Below are 16,479 nucleotides of genomic sequence, written 5' to 3'. Positions count from 1 at the left end.
CCTTTGTCAAGCAAAAGGGAGCTCGACAAGATGTCCCTCTTGCCACCAAGAGCGCATCAGTCCTGTGGCAAAGGATCCCCCAGGAGCGAAATAGGGCTTCAGAGGATTGCTGTAAGTCGGAGGCCCCTTGGCAGCACTTCCTGGGGAACACACAAACTGGCAGACTCAACCAAGGACGAGGGAGGCAGACATCCCCCGGGAAGACAGATGCAAGAGGGCAGCCGTGTTGGTCTGAAGCAGCACAACTAAACAAAATCAGAGTCCAGTCAGGCGCCTTTAAGACCAACCAAGACTGATTCAAGGAGGGAGCTTTTGAGTGCAAGCACTCTTGAGCAAGCACTCGAAAGCTCACGCCTTGAATAAATCTTTGGTGATCTTAAAGGTGCCACTGGATTCTGATTTTGTTTTTCTATCCCTCTGGAAGACAGACAGGCCCTCATCCAACACCAAAAGGTCTCAAGAATGTAGCTGCTTAAGCAGGCCCGCCAGATGATCTTGGAGGGGAGGGGGAGGCACTGAGGTGCCCCACTTTTATGCCCCACTTTCCTCTGCTCAAAGGAGACCCAAAGCAGCATACAATTATCTTTCGCTTCCTCTCCTCACATCAGACCCCCTGTGAGGCAGGTGGGACAGAGAGAGCTCTAAGAGAACGGCTCTCCAAGAAGAGCTCTAACAGAACTGGGACTGGCCCAGGGTCACCCAGGTGGAGGAACGAGAGATCAGACCCGGCTCCCCAGGTTAGAGTCCTGCTGATCTTAACTGTTACACCACACTGGCTCTCTGGTTTGGACAGCAGCTTCCAGGGCTACTCAGTTGGGGGCAGGATGTAAACCAGACATGCCCAAGCCAAGCTGTGGAGATCACCACTTCGTAGATCCAGGCAGGACGCCGTGTGGGTCTGAAGCAGCAGAATGAAGTTTGAGTCTGGTGGCCCCTTCAGCCACGTTTCCTCCTGGGAGAAGCTTGTGTGCATGCACAGGTCTTCAGATACGCCTTTGTCCCCGCACACAAACAAGCGCTTATGCCAAGACTTTGCCGGTCTTAAAGTTGCCACGGGATTCATACTGTGTTCTGCCCCCTTTTCTCTCTTTTACGACAGCCCTATAGGGCAAAGCACTGCAGTTCTCGGTAGGGCAGCCGGGCCTGGCGAGGACTATGCAGGGAGGGCCACGTTGTCCCCAGGGACCTTGTGGAAAGGCTGGCAGCCCTTCTGCTCAACCTGCCCGCGGAATCAGCCGCTCTGCAGAACTTTGCTTGCTGCTCGCCGGCCAGCGGCCCGGAAGAGAACTTTTCCCCGCAAGCACCTGAGAGTCTGTGGGAGTCCTTGCATTGACTTCCACCAGGCGCTTGGATGTGATCTTTGGAAGGACCATTAAACAAGAGTAAATAAGGGAAACTCCCGTGCGTGGCTGATTGAGAAAGTCATTTGCAGAGCCCTGGGATATAATTGCCAAGTTTTCTGGGCGCTTCAAGGAGGGAGCGCAGGGCCGTTTGTCACGCCTGCAGGGCCTGCCTGCCCACCATTCATCATGCTTGGCAGGTGTCAGACACTGAGAAATTTAACTGTGCCTTTCCCCTCCCACCGGGCACCCCATCCGTCACAACACACACTCCGTGACGACTGCCAGCCCCGAGAACCAAAGCCGTGATTGACAAATGGGACAAGACCTGCCCCGCCTATCCGTCCCTACCTTGTTTTCTTGCCCCCACCCCACAACTCACAGCCCTCATTATGGCATCTGACAGAAGAACAAGCTGGCCTGAGAACCTCAGAAGAGCCCTGCTGGGTCAGACCAAGGAGCGCCCATCTAGGCTGGCCTCCTTCTCACACTGGTCAACCTCCTCGTCTGGAGGGCCCTTCAGATGTCCATGGACTACTATTCCCATGAGCCCCTGCCAGCACCTTGTGAGGGAGGAAAGGCTGAGAGAGCCATTTAATGCACAATAAAATCAGAGTCTTGGAGCACCTTTAAGACCAAGAAAGATTTATTCAAGGCGTGAGCTTTCGAGTGCAAGCACCCTTCGTCAGACTATCACCTTCTTACATGACAGGGAATATATAGAAGATCATAGTCTGATGAAGGGTGCTTGCACTCGAAAGCTCTTGAATAAATCTTTGTTGGTCTTAAAGGTGCTCCTGGACTCTGATACATCCCCAAGTCCTCAGCCTTTCCTCACAGGGCTGGGTCCCCAGGCACCCCCAGATCATCCTCACCGCTCTCCTCTGCCGTCTCTCCATTTTGTTCACATTCTTTTAGAAATGGGGCCTCCAGAACTGTACATGGGACTCCAGGTGGGGTCTGGCCCATGCAGTACATAGCAGGACTAGGACACCTTGCCATTTTGACGTGATGCCTCTGTTGATACAGCCCAAGACTGCCTTTGCCTTCTTTCCTGCCACATCCAACGGTCTACTCATCTTTAGCTTACAGTCCCCACAAGTACCCCAAGATCACATTCACACACTCTGCTGCTACCCAGAAGTGCATCTCCCTTCCAGCGTGCCTGCTCCTAATTTTTGTGACCCAGACGTAGAAATCTGCCCTTCTCTTTCAGGACCCTGGACTGGAGGGACCCTCCCTGGTCTGATCCAGCAGGGCTGATGTTCTTATCCATGCTGCTACCTGTTTTCACCATTAATGAATTTTATTAACAAGTATGTGGGGCTCTGAGCCCATCTTCATTTTCTGTTGCAGAATCATCCTTATTAGAATTGTCCTTCCTTTCAGGTAGAAACAGATTGTTTAAGGGATCGGGGGATCCCCCAGTATTTGGAAAGGCTGGACCCTGAACTGACCTCTCCCTTAAAAAGCAGCTGGATATTTTAAAAATATATGCCAGGAAATACTGAAGCTCCAGCAAAAAAAGTGCCATTGCATTTTTACATAAAAATTTGGAGGGAAATACGCGCACTATTTCTTTTCTTATCGAACCTAAATTCCTTTTATTGGTTTAACAACATAAAATGCATCACTTTTAACTTAGCCTATAAAACTGCAGCATTTGGTGTATTTACCGAAATAGGAAGACCCAACAGAAATGGACGGACTCCTTCAAGGAAGCCAAGAAGGACCTCCTTTTGCAGGACCAAGGATGTCTGGGAGGAGAGGACACACACACACACACACACACACACACACAGAGTTTTAAAATAAAAATGCCCCCGTTTCTGTAGGGAAAAACAGCAGGTATAACCAATACTGAAGAGTCACAAACAAAAGTACCCTCTGCTACCATAGCAAATGCATCTTTAATTCATCTCAGGCAGGGATAAAAGAGAACACAGGAAGGTGGTAAACCAACACTGTAGTTAACAAAAGTGCCTTATTTGGATGGAAACGGTCTCAAACAGGCCTCAGCAGGCCGGACTGCGAGCATCTCCGGATATTCAACCGAGCTTCACAAACACTGAATTCTTGAATAAGGCGTTTTCATTGGGCGCAGGATAGCGTCTTAATGGTTGCCAAAATAATTCATATTTAACCAGCAACCACAGAAACCCTTCGAGATGTATGTCTCCAGTATGAATGGCCATTATCTGATGCAGTGAATTACATCAGATTTTACCCAAAATGTGTAGTATGAAAAAGGTTATCTTTCATTCCACTAATTCTAAAGGGTTATAAAAAAGTGTGCGAATCATCAAACTTTCTGATGCTATTCGCTGCGAATGAGAAAACCATTGCCTTAAAAGGTATTTGAGTCCTTTTAAAAGAGAAAACATTTAATTGGGTTGTTTTTTTTCCAGTGCATCCCCAAATTTCCCAAAACTTATGTAGATATCCAGGAAACATTTCTCCAGGACTTTCTGCCAGCAAGAGAAGCAGGGAAGTGCCTAGGCTGCTCTTGAAAGAGCCCTTTTGGGAAAGGGTAGAGTCAGGATTGACGGCAGAATACGGCCACGGCTCTTCTAGGGGCTGGCCGAGGATGAAGCAAAATATGGCCAAATTAAAGAAGCTGCAGAAGATCTCTCAAAAATCAGACTCTAATTCAAAGTACAATGGGCAAATGAGAACAAGATGCAATTTAATAAAGTGTAAAGTTCTGCATCTGGGTCAGAAAAATGAAAAGCAAGCCTACTGGATGGGGGATACGCTTCTAGGTAACACTGTGTGTGAACGAGACCTTGGGGTACTTGTGGATCGTAAACTAAACATGAGCAGGCAGTGTGATGCAGCGGTAAAAAAGGCGAATGCCATTTTGGGCTGTATCAACAGGGGCATCACATCAAAATCACAAGATGTCATAGTCCCATTGTATACGGCACTGGTCAGACCACACTTGGAGTACTGTGTGCAGTTCTGGAGGTCTCACTTCAAGAAAGGACGTAGATAAAATTGAAAGGGTACAGAGGAGAGCGACGAGGATGATCTGGGGCCAAGGGACCAAGCCCTATGAAGATAGGTTGAGGGACTTGGGAATGTTCAGCCTGGAGAAAAGGAGGTTGAGAGGGGACATGATAGCCCTCTTTAAGTATTTGAAAGGTTGTCACTTGGAGGAGGGCAGGATGCTGTTTCTGTTGGCTGCAGAGGAGAGGACACACAGTAATGGGTTTAAACTTCAAGTACAACAATATAGGCTAGATATCAGGAAAAATTTTTTCACAGTCAGAGTAGTTCAGCAGTGGAATAGGCTGCCTAAGGAGGTGGTGAGCTCCCCCTCACTGGCAGTCTTCAATCAAAGGTTGGATACACACTTTTCTTGGATGCTTTAGGATGCTTTGGGCTGATCCTGTGTTGAGCAGGGGGTTGGACTACATGGCCTGTATGGCCCCTTCCAAGTCTATGATTCTGTGATACAAACTCAGTGAAGTTATGAAACTGGTTCTAACCCCAAAAGACATCAAATGCAGATTGTTAAATGGAGAAGAGATTGCATCAGAGTTTGCCTCTTGTGGCCCTTTCTTGCACGCCCCAGGGGGTCAGACTGGCCAGGGATTCTGGTTTTCTGGGGGGGAGGCATGTGGGCATGGAACTGGGGTCACTGAGGGTGGGCAGGTAGTTGTGAGTTCCTGCATTTAGCAGGGGTTGGATTAGATGACTCTGGGGGTCCCTTCCAGTTCTATGACTCTATGATTCTATATAATATGAGCATGACCCTGATGATGCAGAAGTTGCACAGGGCATTTGGACCATGGCTTGGGTCCTGCATGCCCGAGAGATCTTTGCCCACCCTCTTAGATCACCCAAGACCATTTGCTGTGGAAGAGCATCTCTGGAACCAGGGCACAGAGAGCCCCCCCCCCTCGTCCCAAGCACAGTTCCAACCTCTTCGGATTAAGCCCTTCCTGTTCCAGGAAAAAAACAAACAAACAGCAAAATAAATAAATAAAATAAATATAAAAAAAAAACAGTTACTGGGTGAGGATAATCAAGAGGTTTATGGGAGCAGTATATTTTAAGGAGGTGTCTTTTTTATGGACAAGGTTTTGTTTCCCTTGTCTCTTGATGGCTTTATAATTAATATTTTTATGTTGCAATATCCTTGTGTTTATAAAGGTTGTTACCGGCTCTGAGCTGCTGTAGATAGGCCAGGTTATAAATCTGGGGGAATAAAAAAGGGGAAATTAAATTCTTGAAGTCAGGAGGAGACTCAGGAAAAAGGGGGGTGGGGTGGGGTGAGCTACCCAGCATGCCTGGACATGGGTGGGGGGGTGCCACATGACCCTTAAGTGTGCATAGGTGTTATCTTTTTCAGTGGGATGCCCCCCTTTGTCTTCATCTGGAAGTTTCCTGCTCTCTCTCAGTCCTCTCCCTCTCTCCACATGGCCTTCCACGGAGAGCCTTGTCTCTGTATTTCCCCCCTGGAGACACGTGGCCCTCATCCTCCCACACACACAATGCCAGATAAGCTGGCCAATTCAGAGAGAGTAAACACTTTTTTGATTATTATTGTTCTCTATTATTTGATTTATACCCCGCCCCTCACTCAAAGTCTTGGGGCTAACAACATAGTTAAAATACATCTTAATTAAAATTACAATAAAACATTATAAAAAACATATAAACAAAGCAAAACAATTTACAATGTGTAGGGCTAGGATTAATTGACGTATACTCACAGATATGGCTGCCCAAGACTTATAGGGGCAATTCTTGGCGAAACAGTGAAGAGAAGGGAGTATATACATGCATGAATGCATGCATGAATGCATGCATGGAGGGGGTGCTCATAATTACCTGCTCAGTTAAACAAAGGTCCCAATGGGGAGGATATGCAACCTCACAGCACCTTCAAAACAGTTTCCCCCCCCCCCGCCCATGTCCCACAGCCCTGCGGGTGATGCCCCCGGTCCCCGGCCGCTCCCTGCCGCTGTGCCAGCCATCTCGGAGGGGGCTGCTGAGCTAGGCTGGGATGCGTCAGCGAGAGCAGAGCAGGCCTGTGGCATACGCAAGGGGGGGATGGGACGGGGCCAGGCTGTTCCCAGAAAGAGCTTGAGTCACACGGCTGCAGGCTCTGGAGCCAAAACTGCCTCCCTGGGCGGGCTTTTCCCCGGCTCCTCCTAGCCACCATTTCAGCTCACGGACCCCAAAGCAGTGCAGGGGGATCGCGACAACACAGGAGCTGGGGGCCCTTCCGGAGCCCCCTGACACCACGGCAGCGTCTCAGAGGACGAGGCGAGGCAACCTCGGGGGCATGGACCCATCCCGGGGTGCAGACATGCTGGACTTTCAGGGTGGTCAACCCGCCTGCAGAACGATGCCTTGTCCCTTTAGCAGAGGCAGGAAGAAGTCCAGGTGGGCAATGGACGTCCCTAGGCTTGAACTCCCACCCCTCATGGCTTGACAGCAGTTTCCACCCCCGAGGCATGCCCCCCCCTCCGAGCGGCTCTGGGGTACAAGGAAAGGAGGACTTTGGGATGACAGCAGGACTTCCGGCTGAAGCTGCAGAGGATCCAGCCCCCCCCCCCAACAAATCCATCTCCAAGAGCTGGGCAGGGGGATGGGCGTTTGGTGGCGGGAAAAGGCATCACGTTGCAGAGGCCTTTTGGCTACCCTGCATGGGGGTTTCAAGGCTCTGCCTGCCTCTGCACAGCAGCCCTGGCCTTGCTCGGGGGTCCCCCGGCCAAGTTCCAGCTTCTGGGGGCTCCAGGTCAGAGTGGGGCAATCTTCCCTTCCTTTGGAAGAGGCTTCCTTGTCAAGACCCTCCGGAGGGCAGCTGCTCCCTCTCTCAGCCAACGTCACATTTTACACGGAAAATTCCTTCTCTATTTCAAGTCTCCCAAATGCATCTCCCTGCAGGAGAGCGAAGGGCCTACCTGGATCAGGGTGAGGAAACGGGAGGGCCAGGACGCCTGGAGAGACCGACCCACCGTTTGTGCTGGAGCCAACCAACAACGCACCCCTGTGCTCCCGCCTTGTGCCTCCCAGGAGGAATTGGGTGGGGCGGGTGCCAGAGACAGGGGAGGTGCTACTGCCCAGGGGTGAGAAGACAGGGCACGAATTGCAGATGTCTCCTGGCTGAGATGCCCCAGATGAGGCGTGCCTCCCTCACACCTCTTGCCCAGCTGCACAACTCCAGTCCTGGCGCTGCTCAGGGGACCCTCATGACTGTTCACCTCCCCTAAGTGTCCAGACATGTACGGATCAAGCATCCTCCAGGGGCTCCAAATATCCGGCCTCGCCCTTTTGACCTGCCAACCCGTCACTGCCAAATCCACAAGCTGCCCCCTCCCCCAGCCCTCAGAGCAGGTAGGCCCCACGGCCCTCCTGGGCAGGGGGGATCGGGGCGCTTGGGGACAGACGGCCGCGAGTCAGGCTGATGGGGAGCAGACGGGGAGCCCCCTGCAGAGGCAGGCGCGGTGGGGTGGGGTGGGCTGGGGGAGAAGGGCCTCTAATGCCCAGCAAGGATGCCGCCAGGGATACTCGCGTCCCGTGAGCCGAGGGAGCTCAATTGCCTCTTGAAATCTTGTATCAGTATTCACATTACGGAGGCTCCTTCCAGCTATTTCAGCATATTAATAATAAATGCTCCGTAATTACAGCGGTGCGCCTTGCCGCCGCCTCCCTCCCTCCCTCCCCTCTCTCTGTCAACGTCTGCTTGAACCGGTGCGGCCCGACAACCGAGCCCGGCTGCCGCCACAAGAGCCCGCGAGGCAAGGCGGGAATCCCCCCCAAAGCCCACCCCGGCTCTTCTCGCGGCACCGGGAGCCGCGTCCTTTCGGGGCTCTTTCTCAGAGAACTGAGCTGCTCAGGGCCACGATCCCCCATCTCATGCCAGAGTGGGTCCTAAAACGGCACCCAGTCCCCCGGCTGTGCAAGCCTCACAGCCCACACCACCACCTGCTTGGGGCCCCCAGCCTTTCTGCCGAGCCATCGTGGGAGGTGCAGCAACAAAATGGCTGCCACAAGGGGAGGAGTCCGTGGCAAAATGGCTGCCCCAGCTGACCTCCAGTCATGCATGTTAGATTAACGGCCCATCAAATCCGTAAGGGTCAACCAGAAGCCTTGCTGGGCAGAAACTCTCCATGGCGTTGGCCACCTATGAAAAAGACTGGGCGGGCGCCCTGGCACCCGCTGGCACCCCATCGGGGAGCCTTGTCTAGACTAAGCACCTGCCGAAGAAAAAATGGGACCATTTCAGATTTGGCCGAATCCGAATCAATTTGGCACCATTAAAAGCAAAGGGGAAATTTCTCTTTCCATCTATTCAGTGGTCCGGCCGGGGGGGGGGGTGAGGTAGAGGCACCAAACTTGCAGTATAGCTGCGGAGGCCGCTCCTCAAAATGACACCCATGTTTCAAAAAGATTGGACCGGGGGTCCAGTTCTAGAGGGCATCCACCGAGGGTGCCCCCATCTGACAATCACTATTTCCAAAGGCGAAGCAAACTGACTGGAAACAATGGAGGCCAGAAAGGGGCACCCTCTTTGGATGCCCTGCAGAACCGGACCCCCGGTCCAATCTCTTTGAAACTTGGGGGTTCTGTTGAGGAATAGCTCCCGCAGCTGTGCTGCAAATCTGGAGCCTCTACGTCCACCCCCTTGCCCACAACCGCTGCCCCACTCGGCTGCCTTCCGCTCCTTCCGCCACCCAGCCCGTGTTCTTCCACTGTGCCTCCAAGCAGCTTTAACAGCTGGAAGCAGTGCTGTTTTTGCCACATTTTTAAGGCAAGGTTTGTGACTCACATTTGAAAGCTCAGCGCATCGTAATTTGGAGATTCTCCATACTGAACTTCCGCAAGAACACCGGAACGTCTTGGTCTTTCCTGCTTGGGGCACCAGCGGGCCCGGCTGGAACGCGAGCCAGCTTTGCAACCCCAAGCAAGCAAGGAGACCGCTCCAGACGGGAGCAGAGAGGAACCATTCACACACCTCCTGCGAGATCAGCTACAGCCGCTTAATGGGTGTGGGGGGCGCAAATGCGCACGGAAATGAAGAAGACACAAGACGTGACAGCCAAAAGTGACAGAAGCAAAATGAAAGGCCACACTTCGATACACCAAAGGGTGACAACAGGCTTGCAAACTACTTCTGGAAAATGTGGTGAAGATTCTGGGCTGAATTTGCATTTTCTCATCATTAAAATGTGTAGAGTTCAAATGCGGAGCACGAAGCAGGCCAAGAACACTCTCCTTCTCCTCCCGAGCTGGGAAAGGATGCAGCAGACGGGGAGAGCGTCAGCAAGGAGGGGCGGGTGCAAAACCCCCCCAGAAAGCCCTTTGGGGGCAGAGGAGGCGGGAGAAGGGAGGGGGACTTCCCCGCACGCTATCTTACTTTGCTGTCCTCTAGTTTATTTTGCCTTCCTCTCCCACAGGGGCCCAGGGTGGCTTACACCAGCTTCTACTGGCTCTACTCCCGGGACACTTTGAGAGGTCCAAAGGCAAAGAATCTGCCTCATTCAGTTTGGCCTCCGCCACAGAGTAGAAAAGGGCATCCTTCACCACTACGGGAAAACTGGAACGGCCACGGCGCATAAAGACAGCCTGACTGCTTTCCACACCACATCAAGCGTGTGTGGTTTCCTCCTTGCAGCCGTGTTGTAACACAAGCAGAGGGTTTCTGCAGGGCAGGTTTCCTTGCTGCTTCCCTTCCCACTTCCCCAGTGGCTGCCATCTCCCCACCACCATCACGGGGTGTGTGTCAGGTTTTTATTTTAAAATTGACAATTACGCTAGAACAACCTGTCTATTGGATTCACTGAATTCTCTGCTTTCGTTTTCCTTCATACATTCTCCAGTCCATTTTCATTGCGGAAACATAAGAGGAAAGGTATGTCTCTGTCACAAAACGGGACAGAGGCTTCATTTGCTTTTTCAATGACAGCTGGACATTTAAAGTACCCAACAGAGATTGTTATAGGACTTGAAAACAACACAATATTAAATCGCTGACTTAAAAGGAGCTCCTGAGCGGCGGTACGGAATCATGGCACCAGGAACAGAGGCAGGGAAAAGAGCTGCAGCGTGGACAAGGCTGCAGAAACCTGGACTGTTGACACTGTATTCCCCGCCCCCCATGTTTTGCCATCCCTTTCCCAAATCTTTCCAATCACATAGGCACACGTTTTGCTGGACTGGTCTGCAGGCCCAGTCTGAGAGTGCATCACTGCGCATGACCTTTCCTCACAAGTCGGCTCCCTTCCACGTAGCTCCCGGGACAGCCGAGGAGGACGGCCTCACCCTGGCAAGCTCCTCCAGAAGGCACCGTGGAAGCTCCACTTTTGAGTCCACCTTCCCCCCCCCCCGTCGCTGCAAGGGATCCGAGGGCAAAGGGGGGCTCTGCGGAGGGCACGCTGGGCCGTGGGGCAGCCGGATAATGGCCTCCGTTTACGGAGCAGCACGCTCCCCGTTCACACGCTTCGGCCCGGCTCCCTCCTCCCGGGGCACAGCTGCCCTTTCACGAGCTTTCAATGCCAACGAGCCGCACACCAAAGAGAGTCTTGTTTGAAGATCCAAGGCGCGGCAGAGCGCTGGCAGCTCCCCGTGAAAATTAACTTGACTCCTGCCCCACATTAGGGGGCTTTGCCGACTGAAAGCCTCCCTTGAAAGGGAACAAACAAGCAATTTAGACACAAAGTGGAGAGCCCGATGAGAGGGAGGAAGGGAGGGAGAGGGAGGGGAAAGCCCACAGGCGTGTCAAGAGTGCCCAGTGAGTGAGCGGCACAAAGCAATTTTCAAAAACTCGCGTCTTTCACCTTTACGCTGCCCTCTAAAGTCAATCACCCCTTCAGGGGGAGGGTCAAGGCTATAAAATCTGACCTTTCCGGCTGCACGCAGAGACCACAGGATGGACCACAAGCAGGTTTTTTTTTTGGGGGGGGTGTCCCTGCCAGAGCAGCAGCGGAGCGAGCCCTTCCCTCCCACCCCACACGCATCTTCTTTCCCAGGCAAGATTCTAGTCCTCAAGAGACGGAAAGGATGCGCCGCGTAACCCCCTTCTCTGAGCCCAACTCCAGGGACACGGCGCAGTTCCAGAGCTCCACCCCGCCAAGCCCTTTGTCCGGCTGAAGGGAAACCCGCCCTACAGGGCTGGCGGAGGGGAAGGAGGCTGGTGATCTTTGGAGAGTCCCGCCAAGGTAGGCTGCGGCCCCCGTGGTCTTCCAGGGGGGATGGGAACTGCCTCCGGGGTGACTATAAAAACCAGGGGCCAAGCCAAGGTCTCCCTGGCCCCAGAAAGGCCCCAGAAGGTCCCTCAGTAGGCTGAGAGCAAGAGGGAAGGGAAAGGTGGGGGCGGGAAGGGGACCCCATCAGGTTCTCTAGGCAGGTCTGCCATCACCCACCTTGATTTGCTTGGTGGTCTCCCATCTGACCCTGCTTAGCTTCTGAGATCTCAAGAGGTCAGGCTGGTCTGACAGCAATAAGGCCCCAGGACTACATGGAACCTCCATGTTCAGAGGCAGAGGATCTGAAGATGGGAAGGCCGTTGCCTTCCAAGCCTGCGGGTGTGATCCCAAAGAAAGGGCAGGAGGCCAGAGAAGGAAGAGGGGCTTATTTCTGCAGTGGGGGGGGGGTGGCCCTGGCAGGAGATTTCTGAGGACGTCTCTCCCGGCAGGGCCGCAGCCCCGGAGTTCAAAGGGGGCCATTGTGCTGCCTGGAAGGGGCCTCCGCTTGAGACGTGGGTCAGCGTGACAGCCCGCCAGGCCGATTGACCTGGAGGCGAGCAGAAAATTAAATTCGATCTGACCCGTATTGTGACGCAGACTTGCGGGCCTGCATGCTCCCTCCTCGCACATACAAATGCACAAAGGGGCAGCTAGAAAAGGGGAAGGGCCCAGCGCCTGGTGGGGTCAGGTTTGGGAGGCCGCAGGAAAGCAGCTGAAAGGGCGGGCGGGTAAGGGGGGGGGGCTCCCAGCACAAGCCTGTGGGAGGGGGTGGTCCGGCCAGGGCAGGAGAGTTCAAAGGGCTCCCGCTTGTCTGGGAATTGTCAATCCGGCATCTAAACTCCCCCTTCAGAGTTCATTCTGCTTCCCGGCTCAGCCACTCGGGCTTTCAAAACCTGCCCTTGAGGGGACTTTCAGGACAGACTTCCGTCCGTGCAGCGAGCGGTTAACGTATTGGAGCAGGAGTGGGGAGCCGTGGGTTCGAATCTCCCCCTCTGCCATGGGAGCTCCTGGGAGACCTCAGTCAGCCACTCTCTCTGCACGGACAGAAGGAGCACCGAGGAGGGAGTGGGCTGTATCTTTATTATCCGCCATCTTGATGTTGTGTTTTAACCATGTTTTTAATGGGTTTTTATGGGATTTTACTGTTTTCATTGATTTCTGTAAACCACCACGAGACATTTGAGAGTGGCAGTATACAAACAAACAAACAAACAAACAAGGATGGATGGATGGATTGATGGGCCCCAAGACTGGCCAAGCCAGCTGTTCTTCTATTGTGATACTTCCAAATGTGCTTCCAGGTTTAATCCACCAACTCTTAACTCTCTTCTACAAAGGATGTCTCGGTTGTCTTCCCGCTTACGAGAGAGTAGCCATGGTCCCTGACAGTCTCCAGGTATTTCCCAACCCAGAGCTGGATCCAGACCCCAAAAGCCGCCCCCAGCTTTGAAGCATTCTGAAAAGTCAAACCAGAAACGGTTTGGCTTCAGCCACCATGCGTGAAACAAGGACCGGATCCGTGCCACGGCTGAATAGCACCTCTTGCTTTTAAGCAGAGGAGACCAACTGCAGGACTCCACTCTTGCAAAGATGGCAGCCGGGAGCAACCACCTTGTCCTCTGCAAACCGCCGACCCCGGCTGAGAGCCAATCTGCTCCCCCCCCTCCTCGCCGATGCCGCTCTTTGTGAGCCCAGAGGGGACTCTGGCCAGCCCCCTCCCCCTCCCCGCAGCCGCCCCCTCCCCTTCCAAGCCCTGGGTCCCCGTCTGATTGAAGTCGCCAGAAAGGCAGAGTTGAAAGATCCCGGCTTGGCCCTTGACTCCTCGGTGGGAGTCTCCCCGCATCACAAAAGCCCCGGACAATTCAGCCTGACTGGCAGCCTTTCATCAGGAGGGGCCGAGGGGGAGGGCCGGGGAGGGGGAGAAGGAGGACTGTCAGTCAAGCCTGAAAGGGGTTGGGAAGAGCAACAGAAAAGAAGGGCAAGGCGGAGGCCGGGCCAGGAGCCTCCAGCAGGGCTGCGACTTCCGTAGACTCCAGAGGCAGAACTGGGGCTTCTAAAGGCTTCCAGGCCCCGTCGATGGAAAGAGCATCCGGAGGCACTTTGAAATATTCTCAAATATTCTCCGAGTATGCTTCTAAAGCAGGGGGGCAGGCTGCACGTGAATGGCCATCTATGCCAAGCCTACAATTTCAGGAGAACCCCCCCTCCCCTCCGAATCCCTGAACCCCCAAACGGCCCCTTCCAACTCTAGGGCTCTCTGGAAACTGAATTATTCACAAGGCCGTCCCTATGTAGACAATAGGGCTGCCCAGTACAACATGATTAATACACTGACTTGTACGGAGCATCCTGCTATGCAATTCTGCATCGTTGAGCGCAGGGGTCCCCCAGACAGTTGGCCTGTGTGGCCCCTTCCAACTGTTTCTATGTCTAATGGCACAGATAAGGACCGACTCTTCTTCCTCGTTTTGGGAAAGTGGGGGCAAGGTTAGGGGGGGGCTCTTGGCCAGCAAGACTTCTGTCTGGCCCCTGGAAATTGGCTCGGCTGGGTAGGCATTAAAATGCGTTTCCAAGGGAAGCAGCGGCCATCGCAGCACATGGACCACAACTGTGTGGCTGACGATAAGCCCTGGCGGCCATTTGGTGTCAGGCTCCGCCTCCTGAAGCAGCCATTTTGGGACCGTGTCCACCAGGCTGTGCTAGAATGCTGGAGGGGGCTGCAGTTTCAGAAAGTGATAAAATGTGCCCCGTTAATGCCGATGCTTTGCCACTGTTCCGTTTTTAGATTTCTGGTTGGTTCTACAGCAGTGGTCCCCCCCGCCCCCCCCCGAAGCTCCCCCCCGCCCCCCCCCGCAGTAAAAAACTTCCCGGCCGCAAGCTTCTTACTGCGATGCTGGTGTGGTCCGCTGGCGCGGCCAGATGCGGGCGTGGTCCGCGCGGGCGCGGCCCGATGCCCTGCCGGTCCCCAGCCTCAGAAAGGTTGGGGACCACTGTTCTACAGCCTTAGTCCTCTTGCTTTGCGGATCAAAGATCGACTGCACTGATCCTGAATCACTCTTGTGTCATCCAGTTGAGTACTAAGGAAGAAAGACTACAGATAAATAAAATAATGAATTCCGTCAGGATGTCCTAAACATGGAGAATGTTAATTTATATTAATTTAGAAACAGGTTATCTGTAACATTAGACACAGAAGTTGGAAGGGGCCACAGAGGCCATCTAGTCCACCCCCCGCTCAGTGCAGGACCAGCCTCAAGCATCCAGGAGAAGCATCTGTCCAGCTGCTTGAAGGCCACCAGTGAGGGGGAGCTCCCCACCTCCTCAGGCAGCCCCTTCCCCTCCTGAACTAGATTCACAGAATCCTAGAGTGGGAAAGAGGGTTTGATTCCCCAGTCCTCCACAGGGTGACCGTGGGCTACTCCCAGTTCTCTTAGAGCTGTTCTCTGCTGAACAATTCTCTTAGAGCTCTCCCCATCCCACCTATCTCACAGAGTGTCTGTTGTGGGGAGAAGAAGGGAAAGGTGTTTATTAGCTGCTCTGAGTCTCCAAAACCCCAGCTCCGTTTCTCAAGGTCACCCAGCTGGCTGCATGTGGAGGAGGAGTGGGAAACGGAATCCGGTTCTCCAGATTAGAGGCTGCCACTCTCCAACCACTACATCAAGCGGGCTCTCAAGAAGAGCTGCTGCTGATTCCCTGCTTTTCTCTTCCCAAAGGAGGGCTTACAAACACCTTTCCCTTCCTTTCCCTACAACAGACACCCAGTGAGGGGGCAGGGCCAAGAGAGCTCGGAAAGAACTGGGACTGGCCCAAAGTCACTCAGCCAGCTGCACAGAGAGGAGGAGGGGGGGGGAGAGCATCCTCCATCCATTTGCAAAGTTCATTTAAGGAACTGTTTTCCTTCCTCTCTTGGCAGGCCACTAAAACGTCTTTCAGCAGCCACAGAACTAGAGACCTTCTGTGATACGATACGATACGATAACATTTATTGTATGTAGCCAAAGGCCATTACAAAACACAATTAAAACAATATGGCACAAATATAAACAAATAAAACAATATTTCTCCAATATTGTGTACCTAAAAATGTAAACATGGACTACTAAGTTACAATAAAAGAGATAAAATGGTGTATCAAGGTGGAGGCTCCTGTAAAAATGCATTAGCTCGAATCTTCCTGGCAGCCAGAGCAAAAAGTGCCACCCTATAAGAGATATAGGGGTCGACATCTGATAACAGATAGGTGACTTTGTTAAAATCAGAAATAGGGTGAGAGTTTGGTAATAGCTTGGCAAGGAATTTCCCCCTGGGTTCGGAGTACAGGGGACAAGCCAAGACATAGTGGGGCAGGTCCTCCACAGATGGATTTCCACATATGCACAGGCGTTGGGCTGTGGGTATTCGGAGATATCGCCCAGAGAGCATGGCTGATGGCATCATTTCAAACCGCAAAGATGTTAGGGCCATTCTAAGATTACGTGTCGTTATATTTACTAAATATGATGCTCTGGAATGGTCTTTTTTAATTGTTTTATACCATGGGGCTGCTTGTGATAGCTGTATTGAAGAGTGGTCGATCAGAGAGTCAGCTTTGAACACCCAATCACGTAAATCAGAAATATTGGCTGATGTATGCAGTAAGTCATCTGGTATGGTATAGCGTGAAAGAATGGAGCTAAAAAAATCAGACCGAGTCCTGTCCTTGCTCAATAAGAGCTTAAAACTTTGATGGTTTAAAGAATCTAATTTGGTTAAGATGTCTTTCTTCCAAGATTTCAGAATAGCTAAGTGGGCACGGGCTTTGAGTGAGGGAAAACCAAGCTCTGCCCTCATCAGGGCTGCAGAAACCTTCTGTGGGTCAAGGGAGATGTCTGTGTATGTGTGGGGTGCGTGTGTGTAAGACCCGAATCACACCCAAAAAGGGCGAAGGAAACTCCCAG

The 16,479-nt window shown here is 52.8% G+C and overlaps 1 protein-coding gene across 2 annotated transcripts in view; it reads right to left on the bottom strand.

Moving 5' to 3' along the window:
- CNTFR (ciliary neurotrophic factor receptor) overlaps positions 1-16,479 on the bottom strand; it is a 278,409-nt gene that overhangs the window by 197,659 nt on the left and 64,271 nt on the right. The gene's annotated exons all lie outside the window — the stretch shown is intronic.

The sequence above is a fragment of the Paroedura picta genome, chromosome 7 (assembly GCF_049243985.1).
Source record: "Paroedura picta isolate Pp20150507F chromosome 7, Ppicta_v3.0, whole genome shotgun sequence".
Taxonomy (NCBI): domain Eukaryota; kingdom Metazoa; phylum Chordata; class Lepidosauria; order Squamata; family Gekkonidae; genus Paroedura; species Paroedura picta.
This window is presented reverse-complemented; position numbering and strand designations above follow the sequence as displayed.